General features: G+C 44.0%; 1 protein-coding gene across 4 annotated transcripts in view; it reads left to right on the forward strand.

Annotated features, from left to right (window-relative positions):
- FRMD4A (FERM domain containing 4A) overlaps positions 1-21,872 on the forward strand; it is a 392,745-nt gene that overhangs the window by 61,894 nt on the left and 308,979 nt on the right. The window lies entirely within an intron of this gene.

Raw genomic sequence — 21,872 nt, forward strand, 5'->3', positions numbered from 1 at the left:
CAGCCTGCAGAAAGAGGAAGGCACAGACTGTGTGAGTGCTGCAGATCAAGTGAGGTGCGCACTGCCATGTGGGAAGCCAGTGGCAGAGGAAGGGGCAGAGTCCAGATCTCCCCCAGGGCTGTTCAACAAGACCTAAATGAGGAACACCTTACTGTGGTGAGAAGGTGTGTCCTGGTCAGGAAAACGGTGGTTAGCCAGAATGCAGATTTTTGTAGAAAAGGAACATTTGAACATGTTTCGGGGGGAAGGGGAGGGGGGGGCGGGGGCGGAGAAGGAGATGTAAGTGATTGAAGTAGCCGTTTGTAGACTTGTAGATGAACAGTTTCCTTTCCACTGTGAACTGATTTTTTTTTTACTTAGCAATCTTTCGTCATTTTTAGCAAAGTTAAAATCCAAAATGATACTGAAATACTGATTGCTGTGGCCAGGGGATGGGAGGATTGTTTGAACTACCAGACAGCAATGATTTTCAGGAACTTTTCTCACCCTCCTGGCATGGGATGGAAACGAAATCATATTCTGAATTCGTGAAAGACAGGAGCCTTTGTTCTGCTATCTGTATAACTGCCTGCACTTGTGTTAAGCCTAAACCACTTTTTTTTCCTCCCGTACGTCTCTACCACACTCATTGCACACTTCCCAGACTCAGTAGGTCTATGGACATCACCCTCCTAAGTTACTCAGCCTCAACTCATCCTCAGCAGTAGACCATCGTGCATCCAAAATGAAGCAACAGTCCTCCAGGGAGAAAAAAAAGAAAACACGCAATCGTGTAATGAAAGGCTGTTTCATAATATATAAGTACCAGGTGTGGGATTGAACCTGCCTAATTTAAGCTCCCAATTTGTAGCTATAATTTAAGTGCCTAGCAACCCAGTCCTGGGAGGGAGGGCTGAAAATCCCTGCACAATCCGCAGAGAGAGGTAGGTGCCTTTGGACGTCTCCAGAGGGAGATAAAGGCTGCTGCAATTGGGTGACTGTGGTGGGCTGGTGGTGGAGCCAGCTCAGCCTCCTCTCTCTGCATTTAATGTTTGATTTTCCTCTGGGTAGTTTACCCTGTGGTGTCTGCAGCTGGGGCTCTGGTTTGAGCATGGGTACAAGGCTCCTGGAGATGCAGATGTCCAGAGCTAGCTGAGACTGCCGACGATGTGCTGCTCGAAGGCACTCTGAAATCCCATGTGGTTGTGGTCTTCTTATGCAAGCACATCTCCAATTCTTGGGTGCAGGGAGTCAACCAACCTGCTGCAGCAGCCTAGCCTGAGAGAAGGCATCCAAGCCATTTATGCAAGACGTCATTAAAAGCCACAAAAAATCAGGGATTTGTGATAAGAAAACAGACAAGATCTGAATTAAATGCAATATACAAGGTGATGTGCATTTGTTTACAAAATATATTCTTACTCAGAGAAAAGAAAAGGTCTTGGTGCATCTCTATCTGTAATTCTTGTCCTAATGTGCACAGGTGAGACCATGCACAGAGAGACCCCAGCAGTGACCCCTTCTCTGTTATTCCTAACTCCGTGACATTTGCCTCTTTCTTAGAGGCAGATGGAATTAATTTTTCAATCTCTCTCCACCATGGGCCCCTTCAGGCTGTAGAGGGTCTGTTGAATTGTTGTGGGTTTTGTTATCCAGCCTGTTTGACACCTCAGGTCAGATCTGAACCATAGACAGAGTGAAATTGAATTTTTCCTCCTGAACTTCCCCTTTCTTATTTTTCTGCAGGTCTCCATTGTGTTCAAGTCATGCTTCTACCAAGTGCCATAGAGAATCTAACACTTCATGGACATTAACTGTACTTCCAGTCGCAGACAGATGAACCATCATATGAGAAAGGGCTGATTTAAATTCTATGCTATAATGGAGTGCCACATCCATACACTCAAAATCCGGAGTAATTTTCCTTCCCTAATGGTATCAGCTTAAAAATTGCATTAGCAGTAAGGTTGTGTTTTGTTGTGTTTGGGTTTTGTTTTTTTTTTTTGTTCTGTTTTGTTTTTTTTAATCTGCATTTTGGAATTTCACGTTTGAAGGCTTATTCCTCAAGAACAATGGTTGGGAACTTTAATCTCATGTCTCCCAGTGCTCAGGTTTGTTAAAAAAAAAAAAAAGAGGCACAAAGCTGAAGGGCCCAGATGATGTGTCAAAAATACATGCAGTTCCATACTGCTGTACATTTCACCAAAGAAAATGCCCAACATACATGATGTATAGTCCACACTCTGTGCTGCTGTGTTCCGTAACAGACTATATGGAGCTGTCACAGCTGTGTCGGGGACAGGAGGGCTTTCAGCTCTGTAGTGAACTTTCATGTATCACATATTTTAGCCCAAGTCCTTATTCACCAGCCCATCCTTCCCCTAGTTCTTCAGTTATTGAAACCAGCATTTCCTATTACATTCATCAGTCAAGAGCACTTCAATCTGTTGACATCCAGATCTGATTGTCTAATGTGACCTCTGAAACCTTTGGAAAGTCCTTGACAACTTGAAATGTTGTATAAAGCAAAAAAAAGGGGGAATTATGCACCACTTCTGTGATAAGTGGGGTAAAAAAGAGCAGAGAAGATGCAGTAACAAATGGTTTAGCATTTGCCATCTTATGAATTAGAGGCCCTTGCCATGCTAAGCTCATGAGCATCTCTCACATGCCACTTAGGCTGAGCTAGTACAGATGTGTTGTCTTGTATTATTACATCTGTGTTCTGGAGTGGAAGAGCTGGGATCCTCTTCTCTGCACAACAGAAAAATCATCTTGTAATCAGACTATTTAATAATGTCACCCTATCATACAAATAATGAGTTTTATGGTAGAGTCACCGAGTTTGATGTTTTTGGCCATACTTCCTTAGCAAATGGTGTCACCCAACAGCAGCGGGTCTATAAAGTGAAACAGTTGCTGCCAAGGACCCCTCTTAAACACCAGAGTAATTTCAAGGCATTTACTCCAGACTAGCTCTTGCCACATCCCATGAACCATCTGGTCCATCAATGTTTGGAGCACATTAGGTGTGTTCCTGCAACGCTTCTGCAGCATCTTGCACTTGAGGTTCACCTGGAAGAAATCCAGGTCATGTGCTCCAAGACCAATCTGTGGAGACAATGAGAAGATGCACTCCAAAAGAGCAATCCCCATGTAAAGTAAAACATGACTTTACACGTACTGCTTGTTGGCAAGGTACAGTGGTTGGCCTGGGCAAAGAGGACTGGCTCCACGCTTGTGGTTTGTGGCAGAGCTGAGAGGGTTGTGCTCCTTTCACTTGGCAATACCTGTGTTGCTGGTCCTCAGGCTGGTTAGAGAGGCTGCTGTTCCCTCCTCAGCATCTGTCACAAGTTGAGTGGTTCATGGCTTCACAGTTGAGAGTTGCTAGAGCAAGGTGTCACTAATCAACAGGGACTGTCCCACAAATCTCACTGAGAATGAAGTTACTCAGGTATTTAAAAACAGCCCAAAATAGGCTAGAAAAGGGAAGGGAGTCAAACCAAAGGTACGAGAAATCATCCTGGTCGGTTGTCCTAACTGAGAAAAGCCCATGAGCTCCATCCTCTGCGCTGGCTGTGACATTGGCCATGTAGTCAGCCAAGGAGCATTAAACAGGATAAAGTTCATCTGGACTGATAAAGACAATGGTCACCCAGGATGACTTGACTTGGCAACACCTTCAGGCAGCTGTGAAACTTCAGCTGACCTGGGCATGGAGGAGCATGCTTTCTCCATCCACTCCAGCTGTTGATATAGGTCTTAGCACCACCACAGAGTTTTTGGTAGCCAGTATGGTCTTTTTAGAGGTATGATTTTGAGACATTTTTTAGGTTTTTTGCTTTCCTGAGTCAAATTTACTGACCGGAGGAAATAGGTTTGTCATAATCTAGTTCGCAAATATGTTGCTTCTGCTGATCCTACTGTAAATACGAACGGACCTTTATCGGTGGTTTATAGCAGTATGGCTCTGAAAGCTATGGTCATTAAAGATTGTTAAAGACAGAGGGTGTGCAAGGCAAACCCTACAAGATGCAGCACCAGGACAAACCAACAGTCATGTGAAATGGACGTTCAGAGTTTGGCAGTGATTTTCCAGAAGGGAAGGAGAAGACTGATCATTGCATGGCTGCTTTGCTAATTCAAAGGTGGATGCAATCTCAGAGATGTAATCTGAGCAATTTTACGATGCCCTTGCTATTGTTGGGCCCTACCCCCCTACCTTAGTTGCCTTTACAGATCATGTGGATGCCCATAGACTATCTCAGTGTGCTCTCAGTCAGGTTTAATAACATTTTGGTCCATAGCAATCTTGAGTTGGCCAAGAATTATTTTTAATCACATGTGGTGCCTCTCATTACAAGTGATCCATGCAGCCCCAAAGATCAGCAGGCATCTGTCATCCGCAAACTACTCACATACCGTATGAAAAATGTAGCTCATGACCTCCTGCTCCCTGAAGAACAGTCGATATTAAAAGCAATCCCACAATATTCAATGGTACAGGCAGAGGTCAGATCAGGCTGGCCCTTGCTAATGCACTGTGTCAGTATTTCTTTAGTGACCTCATCAGTCCTCTCAGAATTATCTTTCTTTAAAAGATGCCATGTCTGTCTCCTCATGAAGAAAACCTGCTGGATGAGATTTGATCTTGCGTGTTCCTGCATCTAGAAAGAAACAATATCATGGAAGAGGCAGTCTGACCCCTTTAACTCAAGGGGATTTTAACTCTGAAGTTTAATGACGCTTTAATTACTACCTGTCCTTTAAGAGAGAGAAATACAGTCATTCTGGGACTGTGGGTTTCTGACTGGTGTGTTAGGGAACTACCAGGAGATGTACAGGTTCAAAGACGCTAAAAATGTGTCTGCAAGCATCTGAGCTGAGATTCAAGAGCAGATGGTCTTCTATGAGAATGAGGGATCAGCAACTGCATCACCAAGTCCACGTGCAGTCTTTGTTGTAGCGAGAGTAAGTGATTTTCACTGAGATTATATTATTCATCAGAGTGTGTGTACACGTGTGTTTTTAAATAAAACATTATGTTTCCTTGGGTTTGGTTTTGCATACTTTAAAGCTGAGTATCTTTCATCAGTTGGTTTGGCTTTCAGACATTGGCATTTTAACTGAACTAAATAAACATTCTCAAATTTTCTTAAAAGTATATGCAAAAATGCTCAAAAAGTTTAATTTGCCATAAATGTCATCTTTCCACAGAGTTCCAAGCTACCATTTTAATTTTCTTGTCATGTAAGCTGCCAAACTCTGCAACCTAAATCCTGAGGGAAGAGGATAGCGGGTAGGAAAAAAGTTTGGAGGGAGTTAGGTCTGCTTGTTTGCTGCCATCTATTTGTTTGGGTTTTAGATTCATGCAGATATTTTCATTTCTTCCTTGCAACAGTGAGACACTTCTGTCTGTAAAAGTGAACCTTGTATTCTCTGGAGCTTTCAGAGAAAAAAAATATGAAATGCTGTAAGATTTTCAGTATAATGATGGAAGCTGGCAGATCTCAAGTAGTATGAAATTGTTTTAGTTTAGTCTCGTTCTTCTGTATCTCCCGCTCATCCACCACCCTCCCTTAGTGTCAAGCATTATCTGTGGCTTTTTCTAACATTCCTCTGACACTTCTGCTCTCCACTTGACAAATGCAATCAAACCATAGAGCAAAACAGAGCTAGTAACTTAAGGTACTTAAGACAAGGTTTGCTTTCGGAAAACAGCCAGAATTTTGTCTGGTTTTCAGACAAAACCCACTGAAGTTCATACATGGCTTTGAAGACAGTGTTGCCAGATCGTTAGAGAAAAGCCGCAGTTGTGGGAGAGGAAGGAAATTGTTATGCTTGTATTTCTGTCATTGTATGGCTTGGATTTCCACCCCCCACCCCTCCCAAGAAACAGTGTGAAATTATTTAATTACTGCTAATTTTCTATTCACAAGAGAGATTCTTTGTGGAAACACACCTCTTCACACCCTCTCCTACAATACAGACATTACGAAGCAGTAATTGCACAGAAAACCACTTCCTATTTCTCTCAGGAACAACAGCTCTGGGGAAGACACAGAGTGCAGCCCCTTTGATCATGTCACCCTCTTGGATTCAAGCACAGCTCTGCCCCTCACCACCCTCATGACCAGGACATTGTGCAACCCCTCATGTTCAGATCAGCCTCTGCTCCACCAGTGGTCAGCAATTTGCTTTTGCAAACCTGTTGGAGCAGGTCCAGAGGAGGCCATGAAAATGGTCAGAGGGCTGGAATGCCTCTGCTGTGAGGAAAGGCTGAGACAGCTGGGGCTGTTCAGCCTGGAGAAGAGAAGGCTCTAGGGAGACCTTACAGCAGCCTTTCAGTACCCGAAGGTTACAAGAAAGCTGGAGAGGGACTTTTTACAAGGGCATGGCATGATAGGGCAAGGGGTAATGGCTTTAAACTCAAAGACGGTAGATTTTGATTAAATATAAGGAAGAAATTCTTTACTCTGAGGGTGGTGAGGCAGTGGCACAGGTTGCCCAGAGAAGCTGTGGCTGCCCCCTCCCTTGGAAGTGTTCAAGGCCAGGTTGGACGGGGCTTTGAGCAGCCTGATCTGGTGGAAGGTGTCCCTGTCCATGGCAGGGGGGGTTGGAACGAGGTGATCTTTAAGCACTCTTCCAACCCAGCCCGTTCTGTGACTCTGTGCTTCTGAGGATGGCCTTCTCAAGTTGACGGACCTCAGATGTTTTCAGGTTGCTGGCTCCTCCTTCAGACCCTGAAGGGATGGCATTGCTCCTAAGGGGTGACTTGGAGGCAGACCTTATAGCAAGGGGTCCATAGGGAGATCCCAGGTTTTTGTTTCATGCCATTGGAAGTGACTATGAGGTTTTTGCCCATAGTATCCAAGGACACTATAGTCTTGTTGTGAGGAGGTGGGACAACAGCCTTCACCAAGCTCTAAATACATCAGAGATGAAAAATCCTTACAAAGGCAGCTTTAAGGGCAAGACAGCTTGGGGCATCTGTAATGAGGTGTTGCTCCTGTGTTCGGGGTGGAAACTGCTGGGTAAAAAGAGCAGTTGGTATCAGGCATTGTGAGCCATGGAGAGATCCAATGCAGACCCATCATGTCAACTGTTTAAGCAGTCTTGTTCATGGAATATGGCTTGATGATTTGAGGAATGTTTTGTACGCTGCGAATGTTAAATGACCCCTGATAAATAATGAAAGCCTATTAAGAGGCTGCTGTGAAAGCAATCAGGCTTAATTATCTCAAAATACAGGGTTTTGCCAGACTATAAAAACCTGTTATTTATTTTAAAAGTTTTGAAAACATCTGTAAGTTAAATATATTTGAATGTGTATTTGTATATTTACATGCCCATGTATGTGGTGATTGTTCAATGAGAATGGACTTCTGCTGCTCATTTCTGCTACTTCATCTTTTCTCTTTTTTGGCTCTGGTTGTATTTTCTGACTATGGCAGCTAAATGCTTGGTGTCAGCAAAATGCATACTCTTTCTCCACATTTTCGGGCTTTTGAAGGAAGATTTGTTCTCACTCTGCCAAAACAACATCGTCACCCCCAACCTACATGAGAAGCCCTTTGATGTCCCCTTACTCAGTAAAAAGATACAGGACTCTAGACCTCAGCCCTCCTCTGTTTGCCAGTTCAGGCACTAATTCTCCCATCTAATAAAACTCTGTAAAAGGACAGAGTCAAACATCACATCTAGTCATTGATTAGACCATAACAAATCGCATAAATTGTATTAACACACTTGTGCTTTTATTTCACCGTGAGCGTCTTTATTTTTTTTTCTTAGAACGGGGGATAAAATGTAGCACAGTTTTTGTTGGTGTTACGAAGGGTAGGGAGTGGAATTATTTCAATTTTTTAAAAAAACAACCCAAACATTGCCTTTTCCAGCTGCAGGATTTGCATATATGAAATGAAAATTCTTATCTGATGGTTCATGCTGAGTTCGGCATTGCATGCAGTCATTAATGATCAAAATCTTTCTAATTCAGGTGTTAAATTTTAATTAAGGCACTGTGTTGATTAATACCAAACAACACAAGGCAGGAATGAGTGCATTTTGCTCATGAGGGACTGGCTGCTGTGCAGATCTAGAGGTGTCAGAGCACCCTCATTAAATGTAGCTCAGCTGTGCTGCATTACCCTCCAAAATCCAGTGACGCAATCACCATTTCCAGCCTTATGCATCAATTTGCCCTGTATTCAAAGCACTGTCCTCTGTCTTGCACAGGAATAGCTAAAAGGGTTGTCAAGTCTCATCTTTCTTCCTCTTTGTTGTTGGTGGTGGTTTTGTGAATGAGAAATATTTTACATGTTCCTAAAGGTGTACAAGGTAAGGAAGAAATAGCTACCGCTGCCTTTCCAGCTTCTGACCTTCCTATGGCAAATAAGTTGCCTGAAATTACACATCTATTGTGTTAATTGCATGCATTTTATTAGCAATGTTAATCCCAAGAAGCAGGTCAAGAGCAGCATTGAAAGCTGCCACCTTGACCGGCTGCTGCTCTGGGTCAGTAGAGGCCATCAGACTCCTGTCTCCCCTTTATTTACCCACCCGCTTGAGCTGCCGTCTAACTGGATTAAGTGAGACAATCCATCATGTTTGCAATGATCTCACTGCAGCAGTTGATCGGGAAAGAGTAGATGAATGTAGTCCCGTGAGCCCCAGTTTGCTTTGGCTCATTGTACGGCCACTTGCTCCATGGCTGTGGCCAAGCACTTTTGAGACGGTGGATGTTAAGGCTTGTTTCCTGCTGCCTTCAAACATGCTGCAGAGCTTGCCAGGCTGACAGCACTCGCTGGAAGATACTGCTGTTCATATGCCTGTGGTTGCTAGTCACCAAGGTGTCAAACATGAGGTTGAAAATAATCTGGATGCTCTTTGGATACATATATATGTATAAATATTATATATAAAATACAACATACTAAAGAGAAGGCTAGTCATGCCTTAATCCACAGCCTGAATATTATTATGCTACCCCAGCATAATGGAATCCTTCATATTTACCTATTTTCCCTAAAATGCCTTTAATGCCCTGTTTGTTAAGCTGCAAATAGATAAAACCATTTATTTACTGAACACAAAGTAGGCAATACAGGTGCAAAGCTGGTAAGAACAGGTGAAAAGAAATAAAAGATCACTTAGATTATCCTTTGTGTCTTCTCTTCTACATTACCCACTCTTAGTGCCCTGTCACCTGGAGATTGCATTCTTTGGATAGACCCCCAAACGAATGCACCCCATTTGATTATACAGTCTGGATCCACCACCAGAGGTTATCCAGGTTTGACTCCCCTTCATCTCATTCAGGTCACAGGACGCTTGTCCTTCCCATTCAGGGCACAGGACACTTGTCGTTCCCTTCATCCAGCCACCTGTTGCCACCACCCACTTTGGTTGTACTCATGTCTCTTAAGCACCGGCCCAAGCAGTTCAGCCCTGCCCGTAAGGGCAGGAAGTGATTTTTCTGACCTAGTTTAGGACATCTAAAAATTAAACATCTAATTCTGGGCTGTTGACCCTATTGTCTCCCTATAGTCTATGAAAAGTAGTAGGTGCCTCCAACAGGTGGTTCATCTCATCCTAAAATTGGCATCTAAGATCAGATGAGTGGCCTCTGGACACCTGTGGCTAGGAGGAAGCATAGTGTGGGGTGACTAACTTAAAATTAGGCATCTGATTTTGACATGTCTGAGTTCAGATGAGAGGAGTCCTTCACTTAATGACTATTTTTACTCAGAGTAAGCCTAACTCACACCTTCAGGCTGGACTTGGGAAAGCTCTGTCTTGGATGTCTGAAGTCTTCATGGAGCGTATTAGGGATATTTTCAAAGCTGGAGGATGACTGCCTCTTTTTTTGGATGGTGTAAAGGGAAAAGAAAGTTTGAGAACCTGCCCTTTTGTCCCATTGCAGTGCTGGGTTTCAGCAGTGAGGGTCTGGGAGGTCGGTCAGGGTCCCATGAGAAAGACAGATCCTTCCCCCAGGTAAACTGTGAGGTCCCTTGGTGCTGTGAGGGGCTCCTTTCTGCTCCGTTGCATCTGTAGAGCCAGATGGCTTAATGCTGCTCTGTCTTGGCACTGTAGATCAACTTCACCATCACTGAAAAAAACAGTTTTCTGGGAGCCCCTGGGCCGTCATGAAAGGCCATGAACTTCCTACCTGATAAGCAGCGATGACAACCTAGCTGAGGCAGCAGCTGTACCTGATTGCTGAGTCTAAGCACACCTGACTGCAAGAGAAATAATCCCAGGCAGTGAATACACATGGCGTGGAACTGATTATTCACCATGTGTAGCAGAACAGGTGGTCTGCTGTCGAGCAGAAGGACAAGTGCTTTACCCCCTTGGAGGCTGGAATCCAAAAAATGACATTTCTTTTTCTTTGGCCGCTCCGGCAGAGAGGATTTTTTTGTGCTCCCTTGGGGGGTTCAAAATCAGGGACTATGGATGCCCTTTGCACCCCTGATGCTTCATCCAGTGCAGAATACAGCCAAGGCTCAGTGTTGTCCCAGGGTAGAAGTGGCAGCACTGCCATCCATGCAGGCAGCAGCAGGGGTGGAAGAGGGCTCTGTTGCCTGTCCTGCCTTCTCCCCTCTCTGTACACCAAGCGCTGCACAGCATCCAAGTTAATACATTTTTATCAAATGCAAGTGGTAATGTAGGTGAAAATGGTATGGCTGAGGGCTGGTAGGCTTGCACAAAAAAAAAATTTTTTAAAAAGAAAGCCTGTCAGGGTTTAAAATTGAAATGGCTTTTAATGTATTTCTCATCCCAGTATTTAACTTTCATGTGTTGAAAGCAGCCAGAAGCAACTGTTAAAGGTGCAGTTAGTGGCAATTGTCAAATTGTAAATCAAATGGGAAAAGCAGAGTGGGTCAATAAAAATAAAAAAGAGGGATGGTCCCCTGGGTGGGACAGGAAAGCCACTGCTTTTGTTAGTCTGAAAATAATCTATTTCTCCCCCAATAATCAAAGGTATTCCATTATATAGAAAAACACAGGTGAAATAATAGTGTAGTGACTTAGCCTGAGATTGCTCGTTGTCCAGTGCACCACAGTGACTCCACAAAACCGAACTGCTACAACACAAACAGCAGGAGAGGCTCTCCTGGGTGCTGCTCTCCACTGTCCCCTGACTGGAACATGCCACACTCAGGAGCATTTTTTCCCCACAAATGTTTTATTAGTCCTACAGGACTTCTCCCAGATATTCAGATTTCTTAATAGTGCTTACCTTCTTCCTGGTCAGGTAGTCTGGTAACACCACTGGAGTTTCTCTTCTCTAAGTAGAGCTCCTTCAGTCCCAGTCCAAAACCTCACATTCACTCCAGGCTTTACCTCTAGAAACCTGCACCTCTCCCAAGAAAAGGAGCTGGCTCATAGCTCACTACGTACCAGGGTGAACTCCCTGAGTCGTTTTCACTCCTTGGTGCAGACAGATTTGACCTCTGGCCTTTAAAGATCAAAGGTTACGGTCTGACACCATTGAACCACCTAACTTCCACTTCATTTGATCTGTTTATAAGGCCACTATTTTCCACATCATTGACAAGGCACTGGATGTGGGTTTTGTCACAAGGTTGACATTTATAGACCATAATGTATATAAATAGCCTCTGTTTTTTAAGGTAATCAATGGAAAAATGAGGATCAGAGTCTGAAAGGTTACGAATATCTGTATTTATTCCTGCCTTTTGCAGACACAAGGGGCAGGGGTCTTCACTGGAAACTGCCACGCAAAACATTTATTTCTTGGGCCGCCTGTGAGCCAAGTCCTCAGCTAATGTGAGGGAACAGCAGCTCTATTGGTGACACAAGGGCTGTCTCTTTATTCCAGGCTTTATTTTGCCTTCACAGAGAACTGTGCTTTGCAGTTGTGCTGCCTCCATAGCATAAGGTCTATAGCATGTGCAGGTGTATGAGGCACTCCACAACTGTGGGGCAAATAGCCATGAAGCCCAATGTACAGTGTCACCTAACGGGTACTTACAGAGAAAAGTAAGGATGTATAGCTTAGTACTTCCCAGGAACGAATAAACAGTCTTCCTAAGCTAAACATTGCAACTGGACCCTTGTGTTTAACATCTGTGACAGGGCTTTACCACGCTAAAATTATCTGTTTCCTTTTGAATCACTTACACCTTGGACTCCACAGTATCTTTTGGCAATAGATTTCAGTTTAACGACATACTGTATGAAAAGTGCTCTCTTAGGTTCATTTTAAACTAATTCTTGGTGATATCGCTGCATGCCTAATAGTTCCTATAGCACGAGGAACAAACCAGTATTATTTTTCTGTTCTTCTTTGCCACACTATTTGTGATTTCACTGACCTTTATCTTTAGCTCCTCTTTACCACTTTTCCAATCCCAGAAGTTCTCTGTTCAGTTTCCTCCGTTTTGAGAAAGCCCTGCTACACCTTTGATCATCTCTGCCTCTCGTCTCTCTCTCTTCTCTAGTTCTTCAAGATGAAGTCATCAGAACAACACAGAATCTTCAAAACACAAGTGTGCAGAGATTTCTGCAGTGGTGTAATGAAGTCTGCCTTTTATTTTCAACCTCTTCCCTTAGATTTCCTAATATTTGCTTTGCCTTTTCCATCACCATTCTGTTTCAGCCAGTGTTTTCAGGAAACTACCCACAGTGTCTCCAGCATCTCTTTCATGACTGATATCAGCACTTTAAAAACATCATTATGTACATGTAGTTAGGTTTATTCTTTCCACCACGACTCTCTTTTCACTAATTGACGCTAACTTTCACCTGCCATTTTAATGCTATATAATTCAGTGTCCTGAGATCCTCCTGTAGCCCCTCACGGTTGGGTCTGGAGTTGGCTCTCCTGAATGCTTTGTGTCACCTGCAAGCTGTGGCACCTGAGTGCCTCTCCCATGTGGGGTCAGTTAGGAGAAGGGGGATAGCAGGGGTGCCAGCACAGACCCTGCCATTGCTGTGAATTTGGCCTCTGCTCTTCTCCAGCTCTATATGGAGGAGGTTGGGTTTCCACAGGGGGTCAGTGGAAGATTCCTTAGTCCGTGGAGACAAAAAAAGGGAAAGCGACACTCACGGCATGTGGGCTGCAAGAGGGGCTGTTACATAGTGCATGCACACAACGGGCTTTTCATGACCTCCTTACAGTCAATGGCAGCTTGCCATCTGCTTCAGCAGGGGCAGCATCAAGGTATAAGAATATTGTGCGCTGTTTAGATGATGCCTTCTCCTGAGCAGTGGCTGATCCTTGCTGTGATCCCCAAACTAGGTATGAGTTATCACTTCTGTTTTTCAGGAGGGAAAGCAGAAACTGAGAGTAATGTAGAGATTTCAAAGATCATGACTGTCTCATCTGGCCATATGTGTCTGAGCAGAGGGAATGAGAAGCAGACAAGGGAATTCGAGGCCACCTGTGTTATGTGATGTCCCCCATCCCCAGTTGTCCATGTCTGTCTGGCTTTCTGATCTCTTTTCTCAATCTTACAACTGCAACACTTCACAGTGAGCTGGGAGTCTGCCAGGAAGATTGTGAGCTAACTAGGTGACAGCGATTGTGAGACACAATTGCAGAAGCTGTAATAAGCAGTATTGATTTTGAATAAACATATGAGTAATATTGACTTGGAGGAGCTGTTTCTTATCAAGTGGAAGGACTGACTGACTCCAAAGGATGGAGAAGTGAAAGTCCCTTTCTGGAACTGGCTAAGGAGGGTTTCAGTCACAAATCTGCAAGCACAGTCTCTTTTCAGATTCGTTTTTCTCAAATCTGTTGGGAGATAAAGGGAGAAGAACCACAGGGCTTTGTAAATGAATAAAGAACAAAGCAAGTGGTTTAGATGGATTGCTAGAGGAGATGGGACAATAGACAGAGAAGTGTAAGCAAGTGGTAAGCAAACTATGGTCCAGTGCTTGAGAAGAGCTTGACACCTGAATGGTACAGAATTGTTAAAGGGAAAAATAGAAAGGTTTTAGTGAAGTATAGCTGTGAAAATCTGGGAAAGACACACAGTGAAAATTTAGGACTGTGATTTTCCGTCCATGGTTAACCGAGTCCTGTGTAGATCTATGGCTTACGGATGGATCCCCGGCAATCCTCAGGGGCCTTGTTTTGGCAAGAGTCATGTCTGAATAGTGAAGCCTGAATGCCCTCTCCCAAAATTTCTTCAGCGGACCCACTCTTTCCCATTTACAATGCAGAAATCTTCTCTCTTTTATTCAGAGTAGCACATGCCATAAGTTCACAGAATATCACAGAATAGTAGGGGTTGGAAGGGACCTCTGTGGGTCATCTAGTCCAACCCCCCTGCCGAAGCAGGGTCACCTACAGCAGGCTGCACAGGATCTTGTCCAGGCAGGTCTTGAATATCTCCAGAGAAGGAGACTCCACAACCTCCCTGGGCAGCCTGTTCCAGTGCTCCGTCACCCTCAGAGGGAAGAAGTTCCTCCTCATGTTCAGACGGAACTTCCTGTGCCTCAGTTTGTGCCCATTGCCCCTTGTCCTGTCACTGGGCACCACTGAAAAGAGCTTGGCCCCATCCTCCTGACACCCACCCTTCAGATATTTGTAGGCATTTATAAGGTCCCCTCGCAGCCTTCTCTTCTTCAGGCTGAACAAGCCCAGTTCCCTCAACCTCTCCTCGTAGGGGAGATGCTCCAGTCCCCTCACCATCCTTGTAGTCCTCCGCTGGACTCTCTCCAGTAGCTCTTCATCTTTCTTGAACTGGGGAGCCCAGAACTGGACACAGTACTCCAGATGAGGCCTCACCAGGGCAGTGTAGAGGGGAAGGAGAACCTCCCTCCTCCTGCTGGCCACACTCTTCTTGATGCACCCCAGGATCCCATTGGCTTTCTTGGCAGCCAGGGCACACTGCTGGCTCATGGTTAACCTGTCGTCCACCAGGACACCCAGGTCCCTCTCCGCAGAGCTGCTCTCCAGCAGGTCCACCCCAAGCCTGTACTGGTGCATGAGGTTGTTCCTCCCCAGGTGCAGGACCCTGCACTTGCCCTTGTTGAACCCCACAAATAGTTGCACAAGGTTCCCATGGTGACACCATTACTGGAAAAGGGACATGGGGACAATATTTGTAGATTTTTTTAAATAATATTAACTGGCAGAAAACATGGGCATAAACCTGCCGCTTGTGATCAGGCAGCTCTCAGCAACCCACCAGAGAACTAGAGCAGGGAAAACTTGGCTAACACATGGAGACCAGCAAGATCTTACCCACAGGTGTAACTCTGCCTTTGGCTGCAGCAAAAAAAGCTCACATTGAGGTCAGTAATGTCCACAAGTAATAAAGAAAACCACAAAAACCCAAACTCCCACTCCCCTGCTGTTTCAGGTCCATGCCAGCACTGCTCTGAGGTCCCATCAGGATCAATGGAGAGGTGCCGTGGGGTCAGTGGACTTTGAATTGGGCTCACAAGTCGTGAGATCTTAGCCCTGAACCTGACCAGGTAGCACTGAAAGTAGTCAAATGATACACAATGGAAAGTGGTCACATTGACAACTTATGTCTTGAGCAAAGCCAGAAGTGCCTTAACACTTCCTATTTCTTGATGAGCAGCTTCCAGATCTTTGGGTCAAGGATCCAGCTCTCACCTCTGGGACTTGCTTGAGATACCTCTTTGTCCTGGCAGACAGCCATAGAAATGTTTCTGTTCTGGGCGGTCCTGGAAAATAACTTCAGAGCACTCACCCCAGCCCCAGAGGTCACCGGTGGCCCATGGATCTCAACATGGGACCCAGTCACCCTGATATCCCATGGTTATGTGGATTATAACATGTGCAATAATGCCGCAAAGGCCTTGCATAGAAATAAAGAGACTGAGCTCTTTCACATAAAATCACACAGAAAGGAAAAGCAGGGCATCTGGGAGGCAAACCCCCTCATTTCTTACAATTCCCTAGTTGTTTTTTCTGTATGGCAGCAAGAAAGCTTCTGTATGCAACAGGGGTCTGCTGAAATGAGGGCATTCCTTCTGCACACGCATATTCAAAGATTAAAGAGAAAGCTTTGAAATATTTTCAGAAAAGGGGTCAATTATGTAGATTTTACATGGCTTGTTATTAAGGCCAAAACTCACATAGTTTTCACAAAGGCTGGAGGATACCAAGGCAAACATTTAAAGCCTGAGTCCAGATTTGCCAGGAAGAAGGGAGGGAGAATCAAAACATTGTTAGTTGTGTCCTCTCAAGAAAGGTCTCGTGGTGCTAGGAATTCATCCCATGAGGTGAATTTCAGGGCTACAAGTGGTAATATACAGTACTGCTGGTCTAAGCAGGAGCAGGGAGGAACTCCGACTGCGGCACCTTCAGCAGCTTTTTGCAGGGGACTCTACTTGTAACTTAAACAGCCTATTCTGGGGAACACAATATTCTTCCCCCAAACTGTCTGAGGTCTTCAGCACCAATCCAATAATGAGTTGAAAGAAATCTAGTCAACAATGATTTCCTTGGGTGTTGCAAACCCTTTGACGAAGCTTCTTACAAAGGCTGTTAAGGAAACCAGAGGCATTTGGTGAAAGGTAAAGTATCGTGTCATTGATTAAAAATCTGGTGAGGACAAAAAAACAGAGCAGGAATGACTAGTTAGTTACTACAATGCCAAATGCCTAACAAAAGGCTATCAGAAAGAACACATTAACCATCTTTTCAAGCATGAATAAAAGACTTCATTTAGAGGAATTAAGACTATTACGTTTCTTTGATATCCAGCTAAAACTCCAGAAGTGTTACTTTTCTTACGTAATGTTGTACACATTCATCGGTTAGTAGAAGGTTACTGGAAACAGGGTCTCGAAGTAAAGAAAAAGGCAGGTTTTATATTTCCCTGTCCATGGTTTTATGTATTTCGTGAGTCTGGGAAGCAATGTTGTGTCTTGGTGTTGGAAAAATGCTTTTGTGTTCATAGTTTTCACATTACAAAACAGAGAATGGAGAATGGGTGGAAATGAGCAACACTTTATACCTGGACCAAAAATTCACTGTGGTCAAAGTGTTATACTTGAATGGTAAGGAAAGTTTAAAATCCAAATAGAGCAGTTGCTGTTCCACAGCTGAGCGAAAAATGATCACATAAAATCATTTTTCAATGGAAAAGCAGATTTCCACTAAAGGTCTAAAGATCATGAACAAGTACAACTTCCCATGAGGAAATATCCAGTTTTCTGAAAAACCTAAAATGTTTGGGCCCAAACAGTTTTTTTCAGAGAAAATTGTGGCATCTTATGATGTACACAGTGTACATCAGAGGGAAAAACATTTTCTGATCAGCTTTGTAGATCCTGTTATTCCCAACTTCTTAGCATAAATTAGCTAGGAGTACAGAAACGATGGGGTGGTGGTATACCACTTTCCTTCTAGAGGTGTCAAAACATTTCTCAAGGGCACTGATGTCTCTTTAGCATAGGAAGACTGAGGAGAAGGAGAGCTGAAAGAGGTACCTAAAGCCAGTGTGAGACCCTGGAAGGGAACCTGCACTTCCTAACTCCTCATGCAAGTGCCCTTTCCAGTAAACTGTGTGGTATGTTATTATCAAATGAAAATCTCTGAGCTGATCTTTCAGAGTTTGCAAAAGGAGGCAATGAATAGTCACATTTAGAAAGCTAACTCTGACTTCTTCTAAAGAGGAAAAATATAGGACTGCCCATTTATCTCCAAATTGAATCGAAGACTGTACAACTTTGTGTGAGCATTGTTATTTTCCTTTATCAGCAAGGCATTGTTTTGTCGCATGAAATCTGTATGTTCAATAGATTTGATTTTCCAAGCAGCTGCTTTATCTTGCACTGTGAAGGCTCTCGCTTCATCTCAATTGCTGTGCTTTTCTCAGCGCCGTTCCCAGCTGCTCAGAAATGAGCACTGCACTTTCATCTGTCTTTTTGTGCTCTTATTAGGTGTGACAGTTTCAAAAATACCCGTATGTAGAAAAGCATGCAGGTTCTAATTCGGTTTTTGAAAATGTGATTGTCAAACAAGTATAGGCAGAAAGATGTTGCTTTTAAATAATAAAAGTCCTGCCAGGATCACACACTAAGGATGTATATCCTTAGAAAGATAGGGTGGTTTTTTTCAGTTTGCTCTAACACATAGTTGCAGCCAAATCTTATTTATCCTCAGGAGACAAGGGAACAGAAAAAAGCTGAAATATGCAGAGTTGGGCCATAGGTGCTTTTCGAGTGGTGGTGACACACAGTTAGGATTAATTTGTTTATCTGATCATTTGGTTTCTGGTAAATGTCTTTTGAGAGAGTAGGCTGTTGATTATCTACTTTTTTTTTTTTTTTTTCTGTCCTGCTAAGCCTTTTTTGTGTAAAGAAACCCTCCCCTAGCTTGATGGGGTCATGATTTTAGCGAGCACCTATTGGCGTGACTGAAGTACCAGCAGAGCACGAGAGAAAGGGGGAGCAAAACTCCTTGGGAGGATGGGATGCTTCAGTGGAGGACTTTGCTCCAAACCTAAGCAGAGTGTTTAAAGTTACAAGCAACTACTTAGAAAACCAAGCTGCAAATGCCTGAAAATTAGTGTCAGCCTCACAGCTATCCTGGAGGTTGGGCATCTGCAATGGGAAAGACAGATCTCTCCGGCTGCTTTCAGCACTCCTTGTGTTGTCATGTCTGCTTGAGTTTGCTCTCTTGCAGTCTGGGGAAGCATTTCAAAGCCTGGTCCCTGTGAAGGCAGGACCAACGGCTTCGTTGTGCAGAGAGGGCCAAGCGTGCTCAATCACGAGATATGATAAAGTGGTGGCTGTACACAGCCTTGGCTCAGACACCTTTCTGCTTGCAGCCCTGGGGAAGAGAGCAAAGGGAAAAAGGATATGGCAAGAAGCAGGAAGTGATGTCTTCAAGGGAGAGGATTAGATTTGCAAAGGTACCCACATTTGCATTTCCTACCACTAGCCACAGCATGCAAACCAAGTTCCCTTTTGCAAAGTTATCTGTGCTTGTGGTCAAAGGTTTGAGTTAATAGGCTGCACTTAAACCAGGGCGAGTGAGAAGTCATCACACATCCAGCTCAGCCAGCCCTGCTATGGGAGTGCTAACCTGGGGGCCAGAAAGTCCTTGGCCCACTGCTCTAAACCCAGCAGATCCCAGACAGAATTCCGATAAACCTGGTATTGCTCCATCAGGAAAACAAGAAGGTGGTCTCTCCTCTGCACCACAAACGCTCTCCTGTCTTTGTGACAAAATGGCTTTGACAAGGAAAATGTGATATTTATGGAGAAGGAATGCACATTTGCTCTGGAAATGCCATCATCAGGTCTAAGCTAATGGCATTTGGATAAGAAGGGGCTATTCATACCAGCTGGAAATGTTGCCAACAATCTAAGAAAGACAAGTAGGTATGAAGCCAGCCTGCAGACTGTTCACTTTGGAGTATTTTCCTAATTTCCTATTGCATGCATGTTTATGAGATACACACAGGGAGAATATAGAATCACTGCGGACTCTGTCAACGTCTAACCAACTTTGTATTTGATGCCTACACTTTAGAAGATGTAGTGATGCTGAAATTTTATATACCTGAGGCTACAAGAAGGAGTATAATTTTTTTTTTTTTTATATGAAACTCAGGAAAGCAACTGATCTGCTCAATAGCCTATTCTGCATTACTAAAGGCTTATTGGCAAAGGTTTGATCTACAGCCCAACTCTCCTGGGTTGGGCAGCCCAGGGCTAAAGAGGCCTTTGATGGAGTTTACTGAAATTTGCTAACATAATAGATTACCAGCAAAAGCATTATTTTGCTAGAGCAAGTGTGCCTAGGGACTTTGCCTATATTAAAAAATCTGATTTTAAAAAAATCAACCAACCAACAAAATACAGTAAGCTATTTATCACCAATAATCTGAAAAATGACAACATTTCAGCAGAAACAGGAGTCTTGTGTTAGACTTTTTCTAGCAGCCCTTCTCATGGCTGTTTGCTCCTCGTGCCGTAACTTACTGCTCTTCACAGGGCAGATCATATAAACCTCATATATTCATTTATTTAGTTTTTTCCTTACACATTTTTTCTCTTAGCTGAGATTGTTTTTCTAATCCAGTATCTCCCAGATAAATAGGCACACCAGCTCTAGGGACTGAGGAATGGATTTAGGTTTGGGGAGGCTGCGGAGGCACAGGAACCCCTTCACTTACTGCTGCTAGATAAATCATCACATAAAACCACAGTCTGCATGTCTGACACTAGTGCTTACAGGCTTCAGTGCTACAGGATGAATTTTCCTTGGGTGAGATAATTTTACCTCCCAGGTGGTTATCACTAGTGGGTAATAAATCCAATGATGTTTCTAAGTGACCTTTTAAAATGAGGACCGCTTAATTATCTATGGGACCGCTTACTATCTAGAGTAAATCTATGGAGTCTGTACATTTTTTTCAAAATCCCAGACATTAAAGATATTCTTAAATGGCATTAAAGTAAATAAAACAAAAAGATCCTTTAATAGATTTCCAGATTACCTATGTGAGGCCCTGCAGGAATAAAAAGCACCTTGAGTAGAAACTATAGTAATTCAGCATTGGTCAGCTCTTGCAGGCAAACACACCTTGAAGATCGGGATGAAGGCCATGGTACAGTACCCTCGAGGGGGTGTTCCAGAGCCCAGCCACAGCACAGTCCTGGTGACCCTCTGAGGAGCGCACTAGCAAGGTTGCTTCAAAGGATCCGAGCCAGCAGAAAAGCAACTCCAAGGGAAGAAGTAGAGAGATTTATTGCAGGGAAGAGGGAGGCCAGGCCAGAAACGTACCCCGTATTCTGGCTCTCCAAAGGCAGATACACTTAAGAGCAGTGATTATTAATAGCAATGAGACAGCGTCAGGCCGGAGACAACACTGCAGTATCAGTGCTGGCCTTGATGGACAACACAGCGATGTGAAAGAGAGTGGAGTCAGCAAACATCTGAAGAAAACACTTTTCGTGATTACGGGCCAAGAAGTGGTTCAGTAGCTTCTCCTGAAATCAGACTCATTGCTATTGATACTTAGTTGCCATTAAGAACTTATTGCTGACAGTATTTCCTATGATTTATGTGCTCAGGCGATTTAACTCAGGAGCAGCATCTGTTTTATTAGCAAGACCCTGCTCAGATCTGATCTTACCCTGGGGTCCCAGGAGAGCAAATGACTTAGACAAAATCCAGAATGTGGGGTCGCTTTCAGCTCATCCCACATTTGAACACCAGCAGAGAGTTTTCTGCATCCTGATATGATTTTCTGCCTGTTTTAAATTGATGTCTGTGGCATAGACAAGGAGAGGTTGCTGTTCTCTTGGACATGCAGTATTTGCCAGGCAAAGGCAACAGAGTGGTGGGCTCCACAGCCCACTGGTGGCCTGGTGCCAGGGCAGGCTGGGCTGCCCAGGTGGCCTTGCTCCCACCTTTCCACAATCAGCTGCAGAGGTATCTGGTATTGGTATGGATGCCCCATTAACAGGTTAAGCAGGACTACAAGAAACATCTTGCTATCAATTTTTAGTTGGGGAAAAAAAGATCTAAAAATGTACTTGTGCCTGGCAGGGATGCTCTGCAGAACTAATCCTTTGCATCTCTTTTGCGTCTTCCATCTGTGATTTCATGGTTAATTGACTTATCCATGCGATGTTTCTCTGAGGTACAGATTATCTCCACTTTCAGAGTGATAAAATCGAGTGCGTAGGGGTTTGCGACGTAACTTGCCCTAAACCCTCAAGGGATTACAAGGCAGGGGACACAGTAGACCTCGCTCCCTGCTCCACACCCGCAAGGTGAGCTCTCTCTCCTCGTGGAGAAGTGCAAGAAATCATGCTCCACATGGGTAAGAGCCACCACGTGCTACAGCCAGTGGCCAGCAGCATTGCCTGAAATGTTCAGTAAGGATTTGCTGTGTCTGGCCAGGCCACAAAACGTG

Source organism: Opisthocomus hoazin, chromosome 8 (genome assembly GCF_030867145.1).
Source record: "Opisthocomus hoazin isolate bOpiHoa1 chromosome 8, bOpiHoa1.hap1, whole genome shotgun sequence".
Taxonomy (NCBI): domain Eukaryota; kingdom Metazoa; phylum Chordata; class Aves; order Opisthocomiformes; family Opisthocomidae; genus Opisthocomus; species Opisthocomus hoazin.